The 25,020-nt window shown below is 41.9% G+C and overlaps 1 long non-coding RNA gene across 3 annotated transcripts in view; it reads left to right on the top strand.

Moving 5' to 3' along the window:
- Window positions 1-5,344: 5,344 nt before the first annotated feature.
- The window catches only part of LOC111766307 (uncharacterized), a 34,285-nt gene continuing 14,609 nt past the window's right edge, over window positions 5,345-25,020 (top strand). The window contains exons 1-5 of one of the 3 annotated variants that reach the window (XR_002798389.3): window positions 5,520-6,413; window positions 6,685-6,833; window positions 6,959-7,050; window positions 14,356-14,457; window positions 18,613-18,700. This is a non-coding gene — a long non-coding RNA (uncharacterized lncRNA). Of the gene's footprint in view, window positions 6,414-6,684; window positions 6,834-6,958; window positions 7,051-14,355; window positions 14,458-18,612; window positions 18,701-25,020 lie in introns of all 3 variants that reach the window. The other 2 variants (XR_002798392.3, XR_009185274.2) reach the window with 2 other exon arrangements.

Below are 25,020 nucleotides of genomic sequence, written 5' to 3'. Positions count from 1 at the left end.
GGTCCTAAGGAGCTGTTCACTGAAAAGGCGGAAAATGAGGCATCTGCAAAGCTGAAAGAAAAACAAAAACAAAAACAAAAACCCCTGTCTGCACCTGGTCTTCTTCATTCCCCTCTGACCTCAAGAGGCTCCAATGGCTTCGGGAGTGGGGCCGGCGAGGGGATGAGCACGGGGCGGGGGTCACACCCGCCTCCCCTCATCCAGGATGTTCTAATCGCCTGCGTCTGGGGAAACGTGGTGTCCAGAGCCACTTCCCTGTGGGCCCCCCGCCCCTCGGGCCAAGCTCCTGTCAGGCCTGGAGGGGGGCTGCCAAGGCGCGCAGCACGGAGGACCCCGCCCCCCGCCCCTCCTCGGCCCTGGGAGGGTCTCGGCGGAGCCTGCGCAGAGGCCTTGGCGCACTGCGGGGCTCTCCGCTGCGCCTGCGCCCGGCCTGCGGGGAGGGGGCCAGGGGCCCCAGAAGCGGGGTTGTGCGGGTGCTGTGTTCTCCCCACCCCCTGCTCTCCATCCCTCCCCCATTCCTTGAGCTCGTGGTGGCTCGTTTTCTGATTCTGACCCCCTCCACCGAAATACAAGTGGCTCCCGTGCATTAGCCCCTTCTTGGCCCCGGAAGCCTGCCTGGGTGACACTGAGTTCTCGTTTTCACAGGCTCATGGGCCCCAGTGGGGACAGAGGGGTCTCCGGCTGTGCTTCACGGTGAGAAACGACGAAAACAGCTGGGATTCGACAGGGAGCGAATGATGAGTCGGTCGGAGAGCTTGGATGCAGGCTGGAGAGCAGTTGCTCCGTGGCTGAGAGCAGGGCGACCCTTTCCTCGCCCTTGGCCACACTCTGTCCAGGCTGGGGCGAAGCTCCTGTCCTGTGAGAAATGCACGCAAGGGAACATTCGTGTGTCTTCTCTTTCTGAGGCAGCACATGGGAACCTCTGACACAGGGCTTCAGAAGACATAGAATCCCAGGCTCTGTGCTCACCCTGGCCAGGAGCTGGTTTTGGGCTTGGTGGGTGGATGGGAGCAGCTGGAAGCCTAAATAGCAAGTCCCTTTGGTGGAGATCTCTATGTTTGGGCAGCGCAGAGACGTTAGAGAAATACGCGCAGCAGAGGAGTTATATGGCCACCCTCCAATTCATCGTCGTAAATAGTTGCTCAAGAATTATTTGTTGAAGGTAAACATAAAGTTATTAAGTATGAGTAAAAATTATGCACCTCCATCTTTACTGTTGGATATGAGAAATTTATTATACACTCTGAAAATTCTGGAACATTTTAATAATTTAGAAATATAGTTCATTTCACAAATGTTCCAATATTTATTACTCACAGCCAACAACCAACAGGTATTTGGTTGTCATATAACAGCAACATAGAAAGAACAAAACATGTTTATCAGTCGTTTGTATTTCCTCTTCTATGATTGGCTTCCTCATATAATTTGCCCATTGCCTCATGAACCTTTCCCTTACTAATCTGTTCATGTCCCTTATATAATCTGGAAACTACCCATTTTAATTATGAAAGTTGAAAATTTCTCCACCACGTCTATGGCTTGTCTTTTCCTTTTTCTTTTTGAAACTACCTTTTGCCTATTTTAGATGCACTGGGGTTTTTTTTATACATAATTTAATAGGAATTTAGCTATACTTTTCCAAATGTATGATAGCTATAAATTCCAATGCAATACTTTTGTTCTTAATTTAGAATGCTTTGATTTGTTTGAGTAACTTTCCATGTAAACTTAGATGACACAAAATTTAAGATGTGTTTCTCTTAACTCCTCATCATTCATATTTATAGTTTCTCCAGAAGTAATACTACTAGAAAAATTACATACCAGAGCCTTTGAAGATGCCAATCATTCAAGGTTATCTCAAAACTGACTGTGGCAGATTTTCCCCACAGTTAAAGAACAGTTAAATTCAGGATAAGTAAAGTTTGAGAGAATATTTTTTCTAATTCACCATTGTTGTCATTTAAAGTCTATTATTTCAGGGAAGCAGACTTGGCCCAGTGGTTAGGGCATCCGTCTACCACATGGGAGGTCCGCAGTTAAAACCCCGGGCCTCCTTGACCCGTGTGGAGCTGGCCCATGCGCAGTGCTGATGCGCAAGTGCGGTGCCACGCAGGGGTGTCCCCGCGTAGGGGAGCCCCACGTGCAAGGAGTGAGCCCCGTAAGGAGAGCCGCCCAGCGTGAAAGAAAGCGCAGCCTGCCCAGGAATGGCGCCACACTCACGGAGAGCTGACACAACAAGATGATGCAGCAAAAAAGAGACAGCAGATTCCTGGTGCCACTGATAAGGATAGAAGCTGACACAGAAGAACACAAGTGAATGGACACAGAAAGCAAACAAGGGGGTGGGGAGAGAAATAAATAAAAAATAAATCTTTAAAAATAAATAAAATAAAGTCTATTATTTCGAGTGCACCTATTTTGAGGGGATGCAGGGGGTGAAAAAATTGTCAGCTAATTCCTCCTGGGCTGCCTTTTTCTTATTTCTGTAGATTCCAACTTGGATAGTCTCTAAGAAAAGCCTGTTATATCAGACCCAAGTGCACTGAGCTCATTTTTCTCAGGTGCGCTCACAGGGAGAGCTCCTGAGCTCAAGAAAGGTTTTGGGAGTTAAAGGAGGCACTAAGGACTGCTGAGGGTCCTGCTTTCCTCTGACAGCATTTTCAGCCCCAAGAGAGCCCCTGCCTTCCTCTTCACAGAATTCTCGGTCTGCTTGTGGAAAAGGGTGTCAACACTCACCCACCACCCATTCCCAGTGAAGGGAGAGGAGTGGAGCCCAAACACCTGCGGACTGGCTGCTTTATTTGCTCTCAGGTTCTGTCGGGATATTCTTTACCAATCGGGTTACAGCGCCATCTGGCATTCAGAACTGGGAGTCCTGGGAGCCGCTGGAGAAGGTGGCCCTCGGGGGAGGAGCCCACAGCAGACACGGAACAGGTGCAGAGGGCAGCTGCCATCGAAGTGATGGACGCGAGAAGAGCAGGTATTAAAAACGACCAAAATAAGAGAGACAAACAACCGAAGGTTGGAAACATAAAACCTGAGCACCTTGGGGGCAGTTCCTCTCCCTCACTCAATTTATTAGCTGCAGTCATTGTTACAAATTGACCAACATCTTCCAAGGGTCTGGTTTCTATATAAATATGCTTGAAATAGCCTACACAATACACATATTATTATTAAATTCTTTTTGGACATGTTCTTAATTTCCAAAATATCAAAGTCGTTTTTCCATGTCATCATACATAGATCTTTCATTCCTTTTATCAGCTGTATGATATCCAGTATCATATGTGATTTATTTTGTTGTCAGGCATCTATTTATATATAATTAGATCATCTATAATAATTTTCCACGATCACAATTTCCTTTCTTTCTTTCCTCCCTCCTCCCTGCCCTTCTTTGGTCAACTAATTCTGGAAAAGTAAAACCATTAGATCTAAGTGCACGCACATTTCACATTTTGCAAGATACTGAAAACTATCTTCTGAGAAGAGTCTTCTCTGAGGTCACGTGAACAGAACAGGCTCCCAGTTAGCATGACCCGGTCTCACAAAGGGGACCGTGCTTCCTGCCAGTCCTACTTACTGCTCCTTCTGGGCAGTTAATCCCTGGAAGCTCCCGCTGGCCGTGGGACAGGAGTGGACTTCTGAGGACATGCTATGGCAGTGAGACCAAAAGATGCATACCAAGGCCACGGATCTTTAAACTGTGGCCTTCTGGGGAAAGCAAGCTTCAGGGCCCAATGTGTACACACTTTGCTTTGGGGAACCGAGCTTGGTGGGCACCGTGGGGGTTGGTTGACTGACGCAAAAGGGAGAGAGTGCCTCGCCGAGCCCGAGCTGCCTCCCCGGCGCCTGCGGCTGCTTCCCGCTTCCTTACGAGGTCTTCCTTGTTCCGTTGTCCTCTTGGCTCACACACCAGAAGCCGGATCTGGGAGGCTGCAAACGAGTCTAGGAATTCTGCTGTGCAGTCTTCTCTTGCTGTTCATTCCTCCCAGTGAACTCACGGATCCTAGAGTGCCATTTCCACGCCGTTGTTCCGTCTGAGAATTAAATACGTATTTATCTACTCAGTAAATATGTATTGAACCCTTCGTGTACACTGAGCGCTGCCCTGGGAGTTTAGGATACATTAGGGTCCAAAACGGGCAACGCCCCCTACTCTCATGAAGTTTGTACAGTCACACTAAAATGAATTAAACGTGGGTGATAAGGTGATGAGCACAGGGGGCAAAGCGCAAAGTCTAGCAACATAAGGGCATCAGAGTGCGTGGCGGTCAGGGGAGGCCTCGGATGAGAAGGCGAATTTCCAGCAACGGTTAGAGGGAGGTGAAGGGGTTAACCGAGCAGAAGCAGAGGGCAGAGGGCAGCACAGAGGAATTCAGAGGGGTCAGGGCCGCGCAAGGGCGCGCTGGCAGTGGGGGCTGAGTGGAGCAGAGGCAGCAGGGGGCCCGGCTCCCCTTAGAATGGGGCTCACTAGCTGCTGCACGGCGAGCACGGGCTGGAAGGGGCGGGGGTCTTCCGGAGAGAGGTCTCCCCAGGGGTCAGGTGCAGCCGCTGGACGTGGGCGGCCAGTGCGCCTCTGATACAGCGGCGAAGGGGGCCTCCCTGGGAGGCGTTTTTGCCAAGTCTGAGTGAGAAAGACTTGGGGGCTTGGAAGCCTGAAGGGAGGGGAGAAATCAGAGCTCTGCTGTGTGGGCGACCTTTCTCGGCCCAGAAGGTCCCTCTCTCGCTGGGCTCTGGGACAGGGGCAGAAAGGAGGGGTCGGAGGAGGGCGGTGTGGAGCCCGCAGGTGAGCGGGAGCCCGCCGGGGCGAGGCGCGGGAGGGCGGGCGTGCCGGGCCGGTGCCGGCAGGGTCCCTCTGCCCTCCGCTCCCGCGCCAGCCCCTGGTTCTCGGCCGGCTCCCGGCCCCCAGCACCACCTCCGGGGAATGACCACTCGGCGCTGCCACCTCCGGAGCCGCGCCCGGGAGGCCGAGGTCGCGCTCTGGCTCGCAGGTGGAGGTGTGCAGGGTTTGAGAACCACGCGCGGACCACCCACGACCTAAGAACCAGAACCGGGCAGGTCCGGGGAAGGGCCATCTAGAGACGCGGGAGACGGCCTCCCAGGCCAGGGGCCGCCGTGCGCTCCGCGCGCAGGCCACCTCTGGCTCGCTGCCCACCCTGGCCCCGCGGCCTGGGGACAGGGCACACTCCAGGTCCCGTCGTGTCACACAGGCCGTCTAAGAGGCATGTGCGCCTGGTGCCTCCCCGGGCCACATCGAGCGGCGGTCACTGGAAGGGGAGACGGAGGAGGGCGCTGGAGTCCACTCTGCCGGGCGAGCGAGGGGGCTCCGGGCGCCTGCGCGCGCTCCTTCCTGCGCTGCGGGGGTCTGCCTCCCGCGGGAAGGACCCTGGCGGCGCATGCGCACGCTTGTGGCGCTGCAGGAGCCCGCTGGCCGTGGGGAGGGGGCTTCCGGGCGCCTGCGCTCTCTGCCCTGGGCACTGCAGGGGGGCCCTTGGCGGCTGCGCCATTTTTGGCACTTTCCAGAAAGCTCGAGGGTCGGGATGGGGGTGGGGGGTGCGGGCCCCTCACCATCTCCCCGCGCTGGGGCGCCCAGGCCCCCAGGTGCACTTTTCTGACTTGGAAAAGTGCAGGCATTCTCTTTTATGTCCCCGTGGTTCTCTAACAGCATATACCTGGGATGTGAGGGTTTGGACACGCGCCACGCGGGTCAGCAGAGGAGGAGTGGAGACAGATCAGGTCCTAATCGTGGGGAGCAGTGTGCGCGGACGGCAGGCCGGAGGGCAGCAGGCCGGCCTAGCCTTCTGCCCGCCGGCCCGCGCTCCCCCAGGGGCTCTGTCCCCGGACCTCGTGGCCGAGCCATGCTGCTCCAGGCCTGTTCCCCCCGCAAGCGGCATCAGCATCGCTGATGATGACAACAGGCTTCTCAGTCAGGAATTTGGGGAGTAGGGTCCACCACCATTTATCTAGCAGGCCTGTGTCGGAAGGCTTCCCTCGCTGGCTGCCAGCACCACTCTCCCGCCACCCTCTGTGGGAGGCACGGTGGGGAGGAGGGGGCCAGGGCGCGGCCTGGGCTGAAAGGTTCCCGGGGTGCGCCGTGCGCGCAGGTGGCGCCCTGCACCGCTGTCTCGCGAGGGGGGATCCCTGAGGAGCCTGGAGAGGAGGGGTGGCCACTCCGAGGGCCTCTCGGTGGAAGCTCATCGCTTTGAGCTCCTCATGGTGAGTCGCGCGTTCTTGGTCATTTAGCTCAGAGGCAGGCTTAAATGTGGTCACGCCTGTTCTTCACTTCGCCCACCGGAAGTCCGCTGTTGCGTCACTGCGGAGTGCAGGCTGTCGATGGATTTGTGCGTGCGGGAGTCGCTGGTTACATTTGGAATGGGAAGAAAGCAATAACGTGGCAAGTGGTGAGTTGGGGGCTGGAAGGAGTGGAATGACCCCATACCCACTAAACTTAGAAAGTGCAGTTAGGCCTCAAATCCTTCGAGTCGGTGAGAATGCGAGCAGGATTTGCTTCTTCCCTGTCGCGCTGCCAGGCCTGTGTGTCTGCAAGCTGGTGGGGACGGTGAGAATGGGGGTGCAGAGGAGAGGGACTTGCGCTGCCCTGCGTTAGGGGGCTTCTCGAGCCTGGGGGTTGTTTCTGCATTTGTGTCTTGTTTTGTTTCGTTTCACCGCCAGTGCACTCTACGATCATCTGTCTGTACCTGTGCCTGTTAGCATGACCTGGGAGAGCCTCTTGTCTGAGCGTCAGGTCACGAGTCTACACTAAGGGTCCCATGAGGATGACGCCCTCTTTGTCTTCACGCTGGTACCCTCCTGTTTTCAAGGTCTCGTCAGACCCACCACTGAGTCTGTCTTTCCCTCCATGAGGTCCGTTTGTCTCTGGTGAACAGACGGGGTGGTGAGCTGTCAGGGCTCATACCTTTTCCTCTCCCTGTCCCTCTCCCCTCAGCCCAGGGACCTGCCGTTCTCGCCTGGTGAACAGAGCCATTTGGCGACATGCTTTTGGAGCTCTTAAGAAATCTGGCCTGGAGAAGAAAACATGTGAGTTATTCACATACCTTTAATATTTAAAGCCATGGTTTATCATTTAGGCTTTTGCTGTGTAACAAACCTTGCCACAATTTAATGGCTTAAAAAATAATGATTTATTATTTCAATTTGCTGCACTTCCTTGAGACTGTGCATGAGAGGTAATTTTATTTCCAACACAGCATGTTCTGATGCATCTATATTTGCTCTAAATTCTGCTTATAAAATTAGCAATTATTTAGCTCATCTATCTCTTTTGTTGTACCTTATCATACATGGTTAAAATAAGCCATTTGACACTTTGATTGTTTTGCCTGGAAATTATCTTCCAAACATCCAAAACAGGTACACAGGGTTAGTTTTACTAATAGTTCCATACATACCTAATATGAGTCACTGTTTTTGGACTCCTGTAATTGTGGTTTCCTTTCCACTATTATGGCCCCCACCAGCAGGTCACTCACCTTTTACAGGTGTCCCTAACGAGTTCCTCTGCTTTTTCAGTGAGCACCTTCTGCTCCCATCAAAAGCCATTACCACAAACTTTTCATTTCTGTTGTGGCAGCACCCCACTTCTAGATAAGTTTGTTTTAGTGCTTATCAAACAATCCACAAAGATGAGTGATTCAAAGCAAGAGCATTTATCATTTCTAATGATTCTGTGGGTCAGCCTAATGATTCTGCCACCCTGGCCAGTCCAGCTGGGTCTCATTTTACATATTTGAAGGTTGGCCTGGTGGCAGCTCAGAGTGATGATTTGTCACGATCTCATCATTGAGCAAACCAGCCCAGCCTCCTTCAGGTAGTCACGCTCTTTCCAAGAGCAGCAAGAGCAGGCAAGCCCCAATGTGCAAGAAATTTTTCCACATCTCTGGTTGCATCACATTTGCTCTTGTCACATGGGGCAAAGCAGGACATGTGGCCAAGGGAAGGGGCCACCCAAGAGCTGGGATGCAGGCAGTGGCGTTATTGCAAGCATTTCTGCATTCAACCACAGGTAAATTGACAGTGTGGAAGGTCTGCCACGGTTGCCACCTTTCAGGGTTATCCACAGAGGAGGCAGAGCCAATATATGAGACTGAGCTAGACTAGCCTGAGTGTTCAGTGGAAAACAAGGAAAAGAGAAAGGCTACTTAAAAGAACAGGGAGGTTGATAAACCCTACTTAAAAACACATGAGCAGTCGAATATGATAAGCAGTGGAAAGAGTCTACCAGATTCACCAACATGAAGGTCCACACGATGCTTGAAAGACTCGTTTTGATGGACTGATGGAGAAATCCCACCAAGACCAGGACCAAGCTCAGGTGTGAAAAGTTAATGTCTGGGGCATGACCCATTATTGTTCATTTTGCTTTGGCCTTTCCCATGTCAGGCAAGGATATATATATATATATATATATATATATATATATATATATATATATATATATGTTTTAAATATAACTTAAGATCCCTCTGAACATTACTAATCACATGAAAAATAATCCCAGCAGCTATTCCTGATTCATAGCAGTCAGTGGACACATGATAATCTCCGATGTATTTCTACGGCTTTAAAAGACATGCCAGACTCTATTCCTGTCCTGGCCAGAATCCTGGGGCTACAGCTGGTAGATGGATGGCTCCAGCTGGAAGCTCCCACATAAGCACCTGAAGCAGATATCTATGTTTAGAGTGGGAAAACCATGAAGGATATGATGATCCTTCAAATCATTTTCTTGGAATTTTTTTTCCACTTAATTTTTTTTTTAATTTTCTTGGAATTTTATTCAAGATTTAGGTGTTGAGGGTAAAAAGGAAATTATAAATGAAAAAAATGAATGATTAATTCTCCCCTTTAGTTGAAAATCTGGGGTATATTATATTTGGGGGACCATCTATTCTAACTCTTTGGAATAGTCTTTCATTTTACAAATATTATGTCAGACATAACTGGAAGTATAGCTCATGTTAGTCATAGAAATATAGTCTTACTAGTTAAGGACAGGTAATTTATTCTATCATTTATATTGGCATTACTTACAACTTTTCTTGAGCATTCTTGAAGTATTTATGAATTATTAAATCAGAAACAATCTTGAACTACATATAAAAGAATTAGAAATATGGAAAATAAAAATAATCATTTATTCCTAGTAAATAAAATTTTGCTTTTCATTATTTGAATCTAGAATTTTCAGCTAGTTGTTTTTTGGATAATTATTATAGCCTTTTGTGGAATAGTGAAACTTAATACATTTACACTCCCACTACCAATATAGAGAGTTCCTGTTTCCCCACTCATGTAACCCCAAATTTTGAATTAACTTTTTGAAAATTGCCATTACAATGGGTAAAATATAGAATGTTTTTGTTTTCCTGTTTCCTGCATAAGAGTGTCTTCTCATATGTTACTTATTATTTGTATTTTATCTTCTGTGAATTTCCTGTTAGACACAAATTGCTTGCTTCCCCCATTGCATGGGTTGGCCACTGATTTCAGTTACTGATCCATAAATTTGGCTGGCTGAAGTATAGCCCTAAGAACAGCTAAAGTTTGAACCTGTCCAAGTCGGAAAGACGCAGGTAGCCACCATTTTGAATTTGCCCCAGCATGAGGGGGAGCCAGGCTGATTGCAAAGCGCAGTGATGGTAGGGACCTGTTTTGGATTTACCCAGATTGGACTGCAGCCCTAGCCTAGGCTTCAGCCCCATGTATAGCATGGAGGACACTGGTGGGCCCTGCACTAGCCTTTGTGGATAATGGCAGGTACATTTGCCTGGCACAGACTGAATAGTCAGAAATTTACCAGGGCAACTGCGGTCATTTTGGACCTGCATGACATAGATTGCTGCCCATACCTGCAGCTCCATCCCTGCCCCAGGTAGGGGAAAAGGGGGCATAAAGCTTCGTCAGTCTCTCTGGCCAACTAAAGTGTAGGCCTGCACAGCTTGGATTATTCCACACAGCTGTGACTCTGTCCCTGCTCCTGGCAAAGGAGAAAGTTGGGAGAAGCTTCATTATCCCTGGAGAAATGAGGACAGCTTGAGCCTCCACAGCTTACATCACCATCTACATCCTCGGTTCCTACTACACAACCAGCAAGGGAGAAAGGGCAGGAAGCCCTAAACTAAAGAGAAAAACTGCACCCAGAATAAATACTCTAGTAAGACAGATGCCAAGACATCAACAAAAAAAGTACAGTCCACACCAAGAAACAAGAAGATATGGCCCAGTTAAAGGAACAAGATAAGCCTCCAGATGACATAAAGGAATTGAGACAACTAATCGTAGATGTTCAGACAAATCTACTTAATAAATTCAGCGAGAGGCTAAAGAGATTAAAGATATTAAGAAGACATTGGATGAGCACGAAGAATTATAAAGCATTCATAGAAAAATGGCAGATCCTACAGGAATGAAAGGTGAAATAAAATACATTAAAAATACACTGGGATTATATAATAGGAGATTTGAGGAAGCAGAAGAAAGGATTGGTGAACTTGAAGAAATAGCCTCTGAAAGTGACCATACAAAAGAACAGTTGAAGAAAAGACTGGAAAAAATTGAACAAGTTCTCAGGGAACTAAATGACAGCAAGAGATGTGCAAACATACATGTCATGGGCGTCCCAGAAGAAGAAGAGAAGGGAAAGGGACAGAAGGAATATTTGAAGAAATAATGGTAGAAAATATCCCAAGCCTATTGAAGGGCATAGATATCCATGTCCAAGATGCACAACCTACTCCCATCTGAATAAATCTGAATAGACTAACTCGAAGACACATACTAATCAGAATGTCAAAGACAAAGAGAGAATCTGAGAGCAGTAAGAGAAAAGCCATGTTTAACATAAAAGGGATACCCGATAAGATTAAGTGTTGATTTATCATCAGAAACCATGGAGGCAAGAAGACAGTGGTCTGATACATTTAAGATACTAAAAGGGAAAAACTTCCAGCCAAGAGTCTTACATCCAGCATGACTGTCTTTCAAAAATGATGGCGATTTTAGAATATTCACAGATAAACAGAAACTAAGAGAGTTTGTAACCAAGAGACTAGCTTTGCAGGGAATGCTAAAGGGTGTGCTACAGTCTGAAAAGATGAGAGAGAGGCTTGGAAGAGAGTCCAGAAATGAAGATTATATCAGTAAAATAACAGTGTCAAAACAGTGGTAAAAATAAAATGACAGGAAAAACTCAAATATTTTGGAATAAACATAACAAATGATGTAAAGCACTTGTATTCAGAAAACTACAACTCTCTTAATTTTAGAAAGACCTAAATAATTGGAAGAACATTCCATGCTCACAAATTGGAAGACTAAATATCAAGATATCAATTCTACTCAAATTGATAGATTCAATGCAACCTGGATAAAAATCCCAACAGCATTTTTAAATAAATGGAAAACATGATTATCAAATTTATTTGGAAAGGTAAAGTGTCCTGAATAGCCAGAAACATTTTAAAAAGGAAAAGCAAAGTTGGAGGACTCTCACTTCTGGACTTTAAATCATATTACTTAGCTACAGTGGTAAAAACAGCATGGTACTGGTATAAAGACAGACACAGAGATCAGTGGAACTGAATTGATGGTTCAGAAACAGACCCTCGCGTCTATGGTTAAGTGATTTTTGACAAGCCTGTCAAACCCAGCTTGGGCAAAACAGTCCATTCCACAAATGGTGCTGAGAGAACTGAATATTCATAGCCAGAAGAAAGAAAAAGGACCCCTATCTCATAGCTTATACAAAAATTAATTCAAAATGGGTCAAAAACCTAGATATAAAAGCAAGAACCATAAAGCTTCTAGAAGGAATTGTAGGAAAATATCTTCAAGACCTGGTGGTAGGTGGTGGATCCTTATCAATGTTACAAGTTCTTCCATTACTAGAGTAATAATTTTCTTTATTCCATAGTTTTATTCCCCCCTTACATTTGTTCATTCCTCAATCTTGAGGATTCTGGGATGGTGATGCCTACTTTGCGTCAGATTGAGAGGGGCTTAGATCCCATGGGACAGATGGATGGAACTGTCTTGCTTGCAGTTGTAGATACTCTTTTTTGGGGACAGGGATTGTCCATTATCATCCTTTTGTTAGTTATCCTGGGTGAGGCTGATGAACTGGAGAGTAGGCATTGGCTCTAACTCCGCTGAGATTGATATGCTCAACTGGCATATGAATGTCTGGAAGATTTAAGTCTCCGTTACATATATTTAAATGGGCATACTGCTAATTATTGGTTCAAATAAATGGGGCAGAAGAGCCATGTATAGGAAAATTATAAATGAGGGCAATTCTGATACATTGGGGAAATAGATTATATATTACAAGGTAAGGCCCACAAATGGAGTGCCAATTTCCTGTCTCATACATTAATTATCTTCAAAGTAATTTCTGCAAAAGCAGACTCTTCAGTCCATGATTTCCAATTTAAAATATCTGACTTAAATATATGAATGTTCACATACATATGGATTATATTGTTTTGTGTTGTTTTTCTATTACCCCATTTTCACCAACATTTGTGTGCTATCCCGAAGTGAGGAATATATTAGTAAACTCATGAGAGAGAGGTTTCTGTAAGGCTAGAGGTCCTTGGAAATTTCCTAAAACAAAATGGGTTGTAAAAGATTCTGTTCCTAGCTTAAAAATTGCTAGGCTTAGGAAATTGATTGGACTTCAAGAATTTTTGGTAGGTGATTGGCCTTCTCAAGTCTTTCACTTTAAATTTAGGTTTTTGTTTTATTATTACCCATAATTTACCAGCACTTCTTCCACTGCCTCTTCTGGCCTTTTCCTGCATATTCCAAGCAGGATGTGTCACAGAAACATTTTTCCCTCCCAGAATCACTGTTTATTAAATTCATATTCCTGAGGCTTTGGAGTTTGGGAAAATCCTAAACCCAAAATTTGTTGGACAATAAAAGGAACAGCCCTCATAGTCACGGGGGAGATTATTTTGCAGCCTTTTCTCAGCATGGAGAATGCCCTGAATTCCCCTATCATTAAAGCCCATAAACTCTGCTTATGAAAATTTGCATTAGTATCCCTTATTCAAAGGAAAGAGGTGAGCCCCAGGAAATATCCATTTTCCTAGTTAAAATTCACCTCACTCATATATGAACTGTCAGTATTAGATTATGCAACGATCAGGAACCCCCATTTTACAGCACCATCTGTAATCCAGAAATGGAAGTATGGAACCAGGCTAAAATTAACTGCTGAGAACCCAGGCTGCCAGCAGCTGCTGAAGATGGTGGGGGACACACCAGGGAGCCAAGAGTGCCTACAACTGCAAACAGGAGAGTTGCATCCATCATCCAAGTGGAATCTAAGCATCCTCTCAATACAGAGGTGGAGTGGACATAACCATCCCAGGGTCCACAGAATGAAGGAATAAAGTATGGATTAGAGTGGACTTATTGATATTCTATTCTGGAACTAATGTGATTAGTAATAGAAATAAATGTAGCATAGAGATGGAAAAAATAAATAAATAAAGATGGTGGGGGAGATTGTGAGGAGGGAGATCTGAATCCTGGAAAGAAAAGGGTTCAAGGAAATAGTTCAAGGAACTATTTCAATGAAAAAGGGACACAAATGCCTTTTAAATTACAAAAGCAATAGGTTACTGTAAATATTTTTAAAGTACAGAAGTTTAAAAACTACATATTAAAAGATGTACACACAACACTGATTATACTAAAAGCATTGATTATACACTTTGGATTGAATAGCATGAAATAGCTGTGTACAGTGGGGCAAGCATAGAGAGACTGAGAGGTGAGGAATTTTCTTGTTTGTTATTTTCTTTATTATTATTGAAATAATGAAAATGCTCTAATAATGACTGAAGTGATCAATGTGCAACTGTGATTATATCAAATATCATTGTATACCTTGGATGATTTGTGCTTTATTAATATGCTTTATAATATCAATAAATTGATTTTAAAAAGATGTACAAAGTATCCCTCCTTTATCCAATTCCATACTACCTTCTAATCGTGTTTATACTTTCAGATTTTCCAACGTGTTTACAAATACAATAAACTGATTCCATGTATGTATAGATTATATACATATGTATCTAGGTATCATTGTATAAATATAGATGTAAGTTATATAGAGAAATGTATATATTTAAAAGAAGTATATGTGAGGCTCACATTGCATTTTGCAAGTTGATTTTAATTATATTTTTGTATTAATATAGAGCTTCATTATTAGTATTTTATATTAAAATATCTATGCTCTTTGTCTATGAACTACTGATGAAATTTTACTTATTTAGTGATGAAATTTCTTATTTTTCACTTTTGTAGTAAATGCTGCAGAGGATAATTTCATAAAATTCACACGACAGTACAAGCAGAATTGAAGGCTCAAAAAAAGACTGCAATAATATACATCCCCATTTAAATTGTGTAAGTACCAAACTGAATATGCAATTAACAAACCTGGATATGAGCAATTCATCTTTTACCCAATCAGGCTAAATGGCATCTCCTATTAGCTTATTTTGGTTTGTTAAGAATGAACTTTGTTGTTTGAATTTCTCTTCTCTTTTGAAAACTGCCTGTTCATGTGACATATTTTTAATTAGGCTGCTTTTATTTTTCTTATTAATCTTAGTTAATACCCTTAGTGTAATACCCTGTGTATTTGGGGTATTACACTGCTTGTTACAGTCAACAATTATTTTCCAAATGATTCTGGTTTTCTCATGAGCATCTATATTAGGAAAAATACTTGGTTGCTGCTTAATTAGAATTTAAAACACACATTATAACTAGGATTATATATGGCAGAAAGTGGAAAACAAGGTTATTTTGTGGATGAATGACTGGAAAAAATTAAAATCTCTTAATCATCCGTTCTGGATTTAGCTTTTGTAAAACTTGTTCATTTTCACTAAACCAAATTCAAAGTTTTATAGAAAATGTTTTCAATGAGAAATGGTAGTGGAAATCCCTTGAGAAGTGTAGGCCAGTGCCATTTTTAACATTTGCTTTTCTGTGATTTTGATGATTCTAATACATTTGCCTACATACTTACCTTACGGCACGTGCCACTTTTATTTGAACTGCATTTCTCTTAGCTTTTCAATTTCAGCCTTTCAGAACTGACCTGTAATAATCGTTAGGAAATCTATGAACTGTAGGATTCTGACAGTAAGGCCCGAATGAAATGCTTTGTTTCCAAAACAGTGGTAAAAACTTATTTTATACTGCGCTGAAAAATGGCGAGGATGTGGGAACTGACTTTGGGGTGATAGTCTTTTAAATACTGCCTTTTTAAATTAAATTATGAATAGCTCAGAGTGGACAGCCCTTGACGACTCAACCTCTCGCCAGTGGCCCCAGCAGGACCCGGTTGGTAGCCAACCACGCGCCTTCCCCGGCACCGCCGCAGAAATACAACTTGGTCTAGCGGAGCTTGGTCCGGTGGACCCTGGCTCCCGCAGTGCAATGTGGGACGGCCACGTGACTAGCGCGGGAACGGCGGCCCACAAGGGCCGCTCGTTTCCGCGTCAGTGCGGCGTGCAGGGCCGGGGCGGGTTGGTATATCCTGCCCTCCCGGCCTCCGTCTCTCCCGCCTCTTCCGCCCTGTCCGGTCAGGCCTCAGGCGCTTCGATGGGAATTTCCCATCAGTCCTTTGCCTCCGGGAGACCGCGGCTTCCTATAGCGTTTGATTCCTTTGCGACAGATTCGTTTGGCGGGATCTAGGCCATTCTTGTGTTTTAGTTTTTGAATTTCAGCGTATGAAATAGTTGGCTTTTCTGTAAGATATAAGAAAAAATATGGTGTTTTTAATGTCCGTCTGTATATATTTATATGAAAATCCACAAATAAAGCCCATTATGGTATTCTTTTTTTATATTAATGCCTTTGATTTACATCTAATTGCATTAGTCAGAATTTTTTCAAATACTTTTAATTGTTCTGGCGTTATTGGAGATTTTTGTTGTTATATAATGACATACAAACAATATGATTTTAAATTTGAGTGCTGGTTCACTATTTTAGCGTTTTCAAACTCTTCTGCCCTTCACAAAATCTCCAGAGGCAAAATTACTTCCAGAATTTCATGCATTGTATTGGAATTTCCTGAGATTATTGCCACTAGAAAGCTTAGGAATCTTCAATTTTTAAACTTTTGGCCCCTCCCCACCCCCATCCCTACCCAAACTACAATCTTCTGAATTAAATTCTTAACTGGGTAGAAAAACAACTATTGGGCTTTCGTTGCTTTGTTTTTATACCTCTTCTGTGAGCGTTTCCTTCTCCCCTTAATCTTGTTCCTTTAATCTTAACTTGAACCGAATGTTCAACTTCAGATATGTCTTTTAAGATTTTTTTTCCCCATTCTTTGTCCTCCTGTGCCATTCTCTTAGGTCAGGCTTCTGTGTCTCTTGCAGAAACCTCTTCATTGGCATCTCGAACTATTGCAAGCCTCTAACGCAAACAAAATAAGATATTCTAGATTGGTTTTATTTCCTATGTGTTATAAATTATTCGAAACGTATAACTTTATTTCTTCTGCATGCTAAAATTATTAAGGGCATTAAGGATAAAGAAGAGACAGGGTAAATCTCAATTTTCAAAAAAATGATAGGGTATTTGGGAATGACCTTCAACAATTTCTATAACCCTAGAATTTTTGTTTTTAAGACATTCAGAAATATATATTTTTTTTTGCTGTTTATCTTTACAACTCTTGAAGGTAGACCGTATTTTGTTAATAAAAAATCAAATTATACCTAAATAAAAACTACATTAGAAATATTATCATCTACTGTCTTTTGCAATTTGCATTTTTCAGTAGTAACAACCATCAACATCCAAACATTGATGTCTGTCATTTCAGACCTTTACTTGTAATGCACATATATATTTATCTACATGTTTCAAGTGTAGTATCCAAACCATGTTATGATAATTATGATAATTTCAGCTAGATATAGTGTGTCTTATTGCTATGTGTTGTCATTAGTATAATGGGTTAAAAATTTTACTCAAAGCAATATGTGGTGTCTTTGTATTATTGTTAAACCTTCTGAATCAGCATAGGTGAGGACACTAGGAAGGAAGGGAACTGGTGGAAGGTTACAGAGATATTAAGTGATAGTCAGAAGGCTGTCCTCCTGCTCTCCAGAAGACCATTCCTCATCAACTCTGGGCAGAGATGAGCATTGTTGCATTGTTCTGTTTTCCCATAAGTTGTGTGCTGTAAACATGTTAAACACTCAGTAACTACTAATTAACCTCAAATGTTTTCATATTAATTTGTTGTAATGATCCTCCCCCCCAGTATGTTTACCTAATCATTCATTATTCTCTGGTGGGTATATTTGATTTGTTTTCATTTCCCTCCCTAAAGATCTAAAAACAGCAGTATAGGAATACACATTCATGTACATTCATCTGCACTAGAGGCCAATTATTTTCATAGACTATATATTTAGAATTTTAACTCCTATATCATTTTCATTTATGAGATATTATTAGTACTAGCAAATATCTATCCAATTTTTATTATTTCATTATCTTGTGGGATTATTTTATATATGATGAAATATGAGAAATATTTTTCATATTGAAAAAAGTACATGTCATTTACACATTAGAGTATATAATTGGCTCATTTTGCTTTAGCAGCTATTTCAACACAATCTATTGCTTTTAGCAAAACCTTTTACACTCCTTTGGTAAAGTTTGTTTGGGTACAGTCCGATGGGTAGCCTTATCACAGGAAACCAGAGGGACAAGAAACTAGTATAAAGAAAGCAAAGAACAGGTACTGTTGAGGAGAATCGTTAGGTGAGGCATTATGGGGACTTTTGTGTGTGTATTTGGTTAAAGTTATGATCAGGTATAGTGCAAGCTAAATGGCGATGTTTTAAAGAAAAACCATACTGGTATTAAAGAAAAACCTTACTTAGATTCTTAAAAATGCTATGAGAATTTATTTCTTATTGCATCAAAAAATCATATGGTAAGCATACTTGGATTGTTAAAGAAGCTCAGAAATGCCCTAAGCGATTCAACCTTCTTCTGGTTTTCTTTTCCACCATCCTTAAAATGCAGGGTTTCTTCCTGTGATTCTGGAGGATGAAATGAAGAAGGTAAAGCAGTGAGAATTACCATCGTATCTTTCAACAGATGGTGTTTATGTGAATCACTTTTCCAGTTGTCACATATTGCCTGCTCCACTTGCACACATGCCAGTTGAGTTGTAGGTGTAACATGTTTCACATTTTCTTCTAGAGAATCATCCGATATTGAATCAGAGCTGTAGCAATTACTAGCTGTGTCCTGACAATGATTCATGAAAAAGGCTTTGAATAATATTTTAAATTAATTTTAGGTAGTTTTCCAAAAATTACACACCCTCTGTAGTCCAAGAAATAACTGCCATTCTCCCACTTACCCCATTCTGTGGTAACCTCTACTATGCTTTCTATCTCTGAGTTTTCAACTTCCAGATATTTTTTAAAGATTCGTGTTATTTATTTATCCCTCTGCCTTGTTGTTTTGTGCTCACTGTGTGCTTTCTGTGTCTGCTTATATTCTCTTTAGGAGGCACTGGGTACCGAACCTGTCACTTCCCATGTGGTAGGCAGGAGTTCAGTCGCTTGAGCCACATCTGCTTCACTAAATATTTTATGTAAGTGAAATTATACAATATTTGTTATTATGCACCTTGATTATTTCACTTACTATAATGTTTTTAAGGTTCATGCACATTGCAGTATGTTCTCCCAATTTCATTCCCTCTTATGGCAGAATAATATTTCATTGTGTATTTGAACCACATTTTGTATATCCATTCATCTGTAAATGGATACTTGGGTTTTTTCATATTTTGTCTATTGAGCATAATGAAACTGTGAATATTGGTATACAGTATCTGTTTGAGTCCCTGTTTTCAATTTCTTTTAATATTTACTTAGGAATGAATTTCTGGGACATATAGTAATGGTCGAATTTTTTTTTTAGTAACTGCCATGCTACTTTCAACAAAGACTTCACCGTTGTACATTCCCAAAAAGAATGCACAAGGGTTCCATATTCTCCACATCCTCTCCAACATGTTATTTTCCATTTTTTTATGTAATAGCCGTCCTTGTGGTGGTGAATTGGTACCACATCATGGTTGTTTTGTTTTGTTTTAATGGCATCAAGCAACAAAAATAATTTATTATGGTTTCTGTGAGTCAGGAATTCAGAAATAGCTCGAGTAGACAGTTTTGGCGAAGGGTTTCTCATGAGGCTGCAGTGGTTACATAGCTGCGTTAGGGGAGGTGTTCCCACTGAAGGCCTCGTTACTCACGTTTCTGAAGCATAGGCTGGAACACTAAACGCTGGGGGCTGGAGTAGCTGGGCTCCTTGAGCATTTCTTGATCTGTGGTCTCTCCAGAGGTCTCTCACTGGGTGGCTGCAGATTGGCTGGATTTCTTACATGGTGCTCAGGGCTCTGAAGGCACATGTTATTAGAGATGGAGGAAGGAAGGGAGAGGGAGGCAGAAGCTGAATCCCCTAAATTCAGAAGTCAAGCAGAGCACCTTCCACCACATTCCATTTGTTAGAAAAGAGCCACCAGTGCCAGCTCATGTCAAACATGCTTTCAAACCTCCACAAGCTCTTTTGCTTTTCCCCCAGTTCCACCTCCTTTGGGCACCACAGCTCATCAGACTGGTCTGTATTGTGTAAACCTCAGATGTCATTCAGTTTACTCTACAGAAATGCTGGCCTCCGTGTCAGTCAGTCTTGGAATTGGGCTTCTCTCTCTCTCTCTCTTTTTTTTTTAACAAGTCCATATTATTGGTACATATTAATAAAGCCTAAATCTATCCAAAGATGCAATTAGTGGTTTTTGGTATAATCACGTATTAGTGCATTCATCACTTCAGTCATTCTTAGAGCACTTTTATTATTCCAATAATAATAAATACAAAAACCAAAGAAACAAAACTCATCACCTCTCAATCTCTCTATGCTTCTCCCACCGTATATAGCTACTATTCTTTTTCCTTCTTTGTAGTATATTTACATTTATGTTTTGTAAAAGCAGTCCTATATATGTAATATCATCCATATTCATGTTTTACATGAGGTTTTACTGATGACAGTACTATATGACAGTTTTCAGCTTTCCTTCTAGAATTTTACATGACCTTAGACTTTCCCTTTCAACCACTGTCGTACCCATATACTAGGTCTGCTAGTTACAAGAACTATGATGTACTTTCACCATTTCTTTTCATTTCCAAAGACTATAAACAACCTTTTTACCAAGTCTGCACAGATTAACCCTCAGCTTTTTGTTCTCTAACATCATTCTGTTTTCTGGTCACCTGTATTCCAATTATTGATTCCATGTGTTTACACAATATATTTAGTTCATAATAGTGCAATTCGCATTGTGGTTTTAACTTGCCTTTACCCAATGGCTAGTGATATCTTTTCATGTGTTCATTGGCAATTCATATATCCATTGGAAAATATTTCTAAGTTCTTTTCCCTTTTTAAAATTGTGTTGTTTGCCTTTCTGTGGTTGAGTTGTACAAATTCTTTATATATTCTTTATATAAGCCCTGATGAGATAAATGGTTTGTCACTATTTTCTCCTATTCTGTACTTTGTCTTTTATGTTTCTTGTTACTATCCTTTGAGGAACAAAAATTTCTAATTATGATGAAGTCCAGTTTAAGATGGTTATGAAGATTTGTCCCTATTTTCTATTCTAAGTGTTTTGAGGTTTTAACAACTATATTTAGGCCTTTGATTCCTTTTTTTAAGAAATCAATTTTGTTGACACATATTAATAAACATATAATTCATCCATAGTATACAATCAATGGTATTTGCTATAATCACATAGTTGAGCAGTCATCACTTCAATCATTATTAGAGCATTTTCATTATTTAAATAATAGTAATAGTAAACATAATCAAACAAACGAGAAAATTCCTCACCTCTCAATCTCTCTATGCTTCCACCACAGTACATAGCTGCTGTTTTTGGCTATTCTAACCAAAGTATATAATCAATGGCTTTTAGTATAATCACGATGTTGTATATTCATCATCTCAAAAATTTTACAACAAATTCATTACTCCAAAAAGAAAGACTCCACACCTTTTAACATTCCTTCCTCAAACCTCCATAACCACTAATCTCATTTCATCTTTATAAATTGATTTAATATTTACATTTTATATAAATGGAGTCATACAATATGTAGTACTTATTAGAGAAGTTTTAGGTTTACAGAAAAATAATGCAGAAAACACAGAATTCCCGTATATACCCACACACACACAGATTTCCTATTATTGACACTTTGCATTAGTGTGAAGCAATGTTATTATAATTATACTATTAACAAAGTCTATAGTTTACAATAGGGTTCACTGTGTTTTGCAGTCCTACGTCTTTGTTTGTTTGTGGTTTTTTATCCATTTTGAATTAATTTTTGTACATGGTGTAAGATAGGTATTCAACTTCATTTTTTGCATGTGAATATCTAGGTTTCCCAGGACCAATTGTTGGAGAGATTTTTCTTTCTCCATTACATGTACTTGGCCCTCTTTGTAAAAATCAACTGGCCATGGATGTGTGGGTCATTTCTGGATTTTCAAATTTAGCCCATTGGTGTATATACATATCTGCTATCACAATATTTTTATTACTGTAAGTTTATATTAAGTTTTGAAAGTGGGAGGTATAGGTACGCCAACTTTGTTCATTTTCAAAATTGTTTGGATACTTGGGGCTCCATGCAATGCCATGTGAATTTGAGGATCAGCTTTTCCATCTCTGGAAAAAAAAAGGCTGCTGAAGTTTTATATATATATATATATTTTTTTTTTAAAGATTTATTTATTTATTTCTCTCCCCTTCTCGGTCCCCCCCCCCAGTTGTCTGTGCTCTGTGTCTATTTTCTGTGTCTTCTTCTTTGTCTGCTTCTGTTGTTGTCAGCGTCACGAGAATCTGTATTTCATTTTGTTGCATCATCTTGTGTCAGCTCTCCGAGTGTGCAGCGCCATTCCTGGGCAGGCTGCACTTTCTTTTGTGCTGGGCAGCTCTCCTTACAGGGCGCACTCCTTGCGTGTGGGGCTCCCCTATGTGGGGGACACCCCTGCGTGGCAGGGCACTCCTTGAGCGCATCAGCACTGCGCATGGGCCAGCTCCACACGGGTCAAGGAGGCCCGGGGTTTGAACCGCAGACCTCCCATGTGGTAGACGGACGCCCTAACCACTGGGCCAAGTCCACCGCCTGCTGCTGAAGTTTTGATATGTAATATGTTTAATCTGTAAATGCTTGAACAGAGTTTGACATGTAGAATTAATTTAATGATTACTAGCCATTGTCTTAATAGCATTTATACCTATTATTTAAAAATAAAACAGGATATGTGAGGCACTCTCATAACTCAATTTTAGAAATGCACTATTAAGACTGGGAGTATGTTTTTTAAGGTCACAGTTTTCATGACAAGACTGTTATTAACCCATGCAACATAGCAAAGCCAAGATCAACAGAGATTTTATACAACATTTGGAACAAGTTCTTTCTATGCTTTACTATTTTGTGTACCTCTTGCATAATTCACCTTCCTGTAACTATGCATTCTTGTGTATACACTGAAACCTGGTCATGAACGGGGAGGGGAAGTCTACCAAATTAGATACCTCCCAATATAATTGTCTTTGTGATGCTAAGGTCCCAAATGAAAAACAGGAAGCCACAGTTTTACCAGCCCAAAAAATACAAAACATGGTAGCCGTGTCCATGCTTCCAAACGAGATTTTTAAAGTGAGAAAACTTTATCCTGTTCAATGTTTATGTTCACTTACCTTAAGGGAATGAGGGTACAAGAGAGTTAAGGAGGACACAAAGAAAGTGTTTCTTGCTGAGAACCTGTTTAGCAAACACAACCAGAAGTTGTGTTTGAGCATCACATGTCTGAGAGATCATGAAAACACTGACAGCATGATGGAAAGCTGAGGAGTGACTGGGAGTACAAAAAATGATGCCTGGACATTGCATTCTGATGTATTGTGGTATTTGAAGGAACAAGTACATTTTTTCAGAGCTTATATCTAAATTGTCTTTGAATAAAATATTTCCTCTGAGAAACTGTAAACACCAGAAGAACTAGATTCATTTGATGAATGGCCAAACACGATACATTAAATATACCTTGATATGTGCTTTAGTTTCCTAGGCTGCTCACGCACGTATCATGAAATGGGTTAGGTTAAACAGTGGGAATGTATTCACTCAGTTTGAGACTGGGAAAAACTCCAAATCAAGGCATCATCAAAGCAATGCTTTCTTTCTGAAGACTGGCATTTTGGGGCTGGCATTCCTTGGTCCTTCGCTTGTCATAAGGCAAGGCACTTGGCGGTGTCTCCTTGTCTTTCCCTTCTCTTCCAGGTTCTGTTGATGTTCATCTTCTTGCTTCTGTGACTTTCTCTTGCTACATCTGAATTTCATTCCACACTTAAAGGACCCCTGCAGTAGGATTAAGACCCATCCTGATTGGGCTGGGCCACACCTTAATTGAAGTAACCTCATCAGAGTTCCTGCCTACAATGGGTTCACACCCACAGGAATGGATTAGGTTTAAAAACATGTTTATCTGGTGTACATACAGCTTCTAATCACCTAATATGGAATGTAAATTCAAAGGGCAAAGGCAATTCTACTTTTTTGATTACAACTGTATATCTACAACCTGTAGCTATGACTAATACAGAATTACACCAAAGATATATAGTGAATACAACGAATATGGAATTAAATTTACTTTTGCATAATGTAGGCCTGAGGCAGTAGTTCAGAACTGAAAATGTGTTAATCCAAACTCTGTTTTCAGTCAAGTGCATAATGCAAGGGCTAGTCATAGGTATGTGTATTAGCTAAATAGATGCTGATGCAAAGTACCAGAAATCTGTTGGCTTTTATAAAAGGTATTTATTTGGGGTGAAAGCTTACTGTTAAAAGGTCCTAAAGAGTCCAACTCAAGGTACATGATTTGGACTCATCCAAAGTCACTAGCCACATGTTGAAGCAAGATGGCGGATAGTATCTGCGGAGTTCAGCCTTCCTTTTTCCTCTTAAGACTCCGGTTCCAGATTCTTCCAATCTCAGCTGTAGGCTGGCATAGGGCTTGTCTTTCTTCCTCTGGGGCTTGTTACTTTCCGGGGTGAGCTGCTCTGTTCTAGTCACAAGGCCCGCTGTAAACTCTCAGGCAAATGGCTCATCTGTCTTCCCAGGGCCTCTGTTGTGTCTTTGGAGCTGTCTCTCTTCCTCTCTGTATCTTCTATGTGTATCTACTTCCGTGTTCTTAACTGAGCTTCCAATTATATATCCCACAGAGGGGGACGGTGACTCAGCCCTGCATGCTCGAATCAAAGGCCTAATCTTGATTTAATAAAGTAAAAGTGAAACCTCTGAATTTAATATGTATAGTCAAAGGGGTATCACACCCAGAGGAACAGATCAGTTTACAAAATTATCAATATCTAATTTTGGAATTCATAAATAATATCAAACTGCCACAGTATGTAAAGCAGCATTCACATAAACGTTTTTCTTTTTTATAAAAATCTGCAAAGAACATCTGTATGCTTAATAATTATTTTACTTTATTCATTATTATAATAGAAATAAACATTATTATCAATAGAAATAAATATGTCCCCTTTTCACCTACACATGATCAAAATAACAATTACTGTGTTAAATAATTATTTTCTAGGATTGAAATCTAGGTGTTTCCTTCACTTTAAGTTTTAAGGTAACTTTAACTTTTCATTACATGTAGCTCTTTTAAGTGGCCACATTTCTTCCATTAGGTTAAATCCCCAAGAGTAAGAATACTCAGCTATTTCAAGAGATTCCAGATTTCAAGTTTCCACTCAAACAGAAAATAAGCCAAACGTCCTTCAATGTGTGAATGGCTAAATAATCT

The sequence above is a fragment of the Dasypus novemcinctus genome, chromosome 3 (genome assembly GCF_030445035.2).
Source record: "Dasypus novemcinctus isolate mDasNov1 chromosome 3, mDasNov1.1.hap2, whole genome shotgun sequence".
Classification (NCBI taxonomy): Eukaryota; Metazoa; Chordata; class Mammalia; order Cingulata; family Dasypodidae; genus Dasypus; species Dasypus novemcinctus.
The sequence above is the reverse complement of the archived record's forward strand: the minus strand, read 5'-3'. Positions and strand labels throughout refer to the sequence as shown.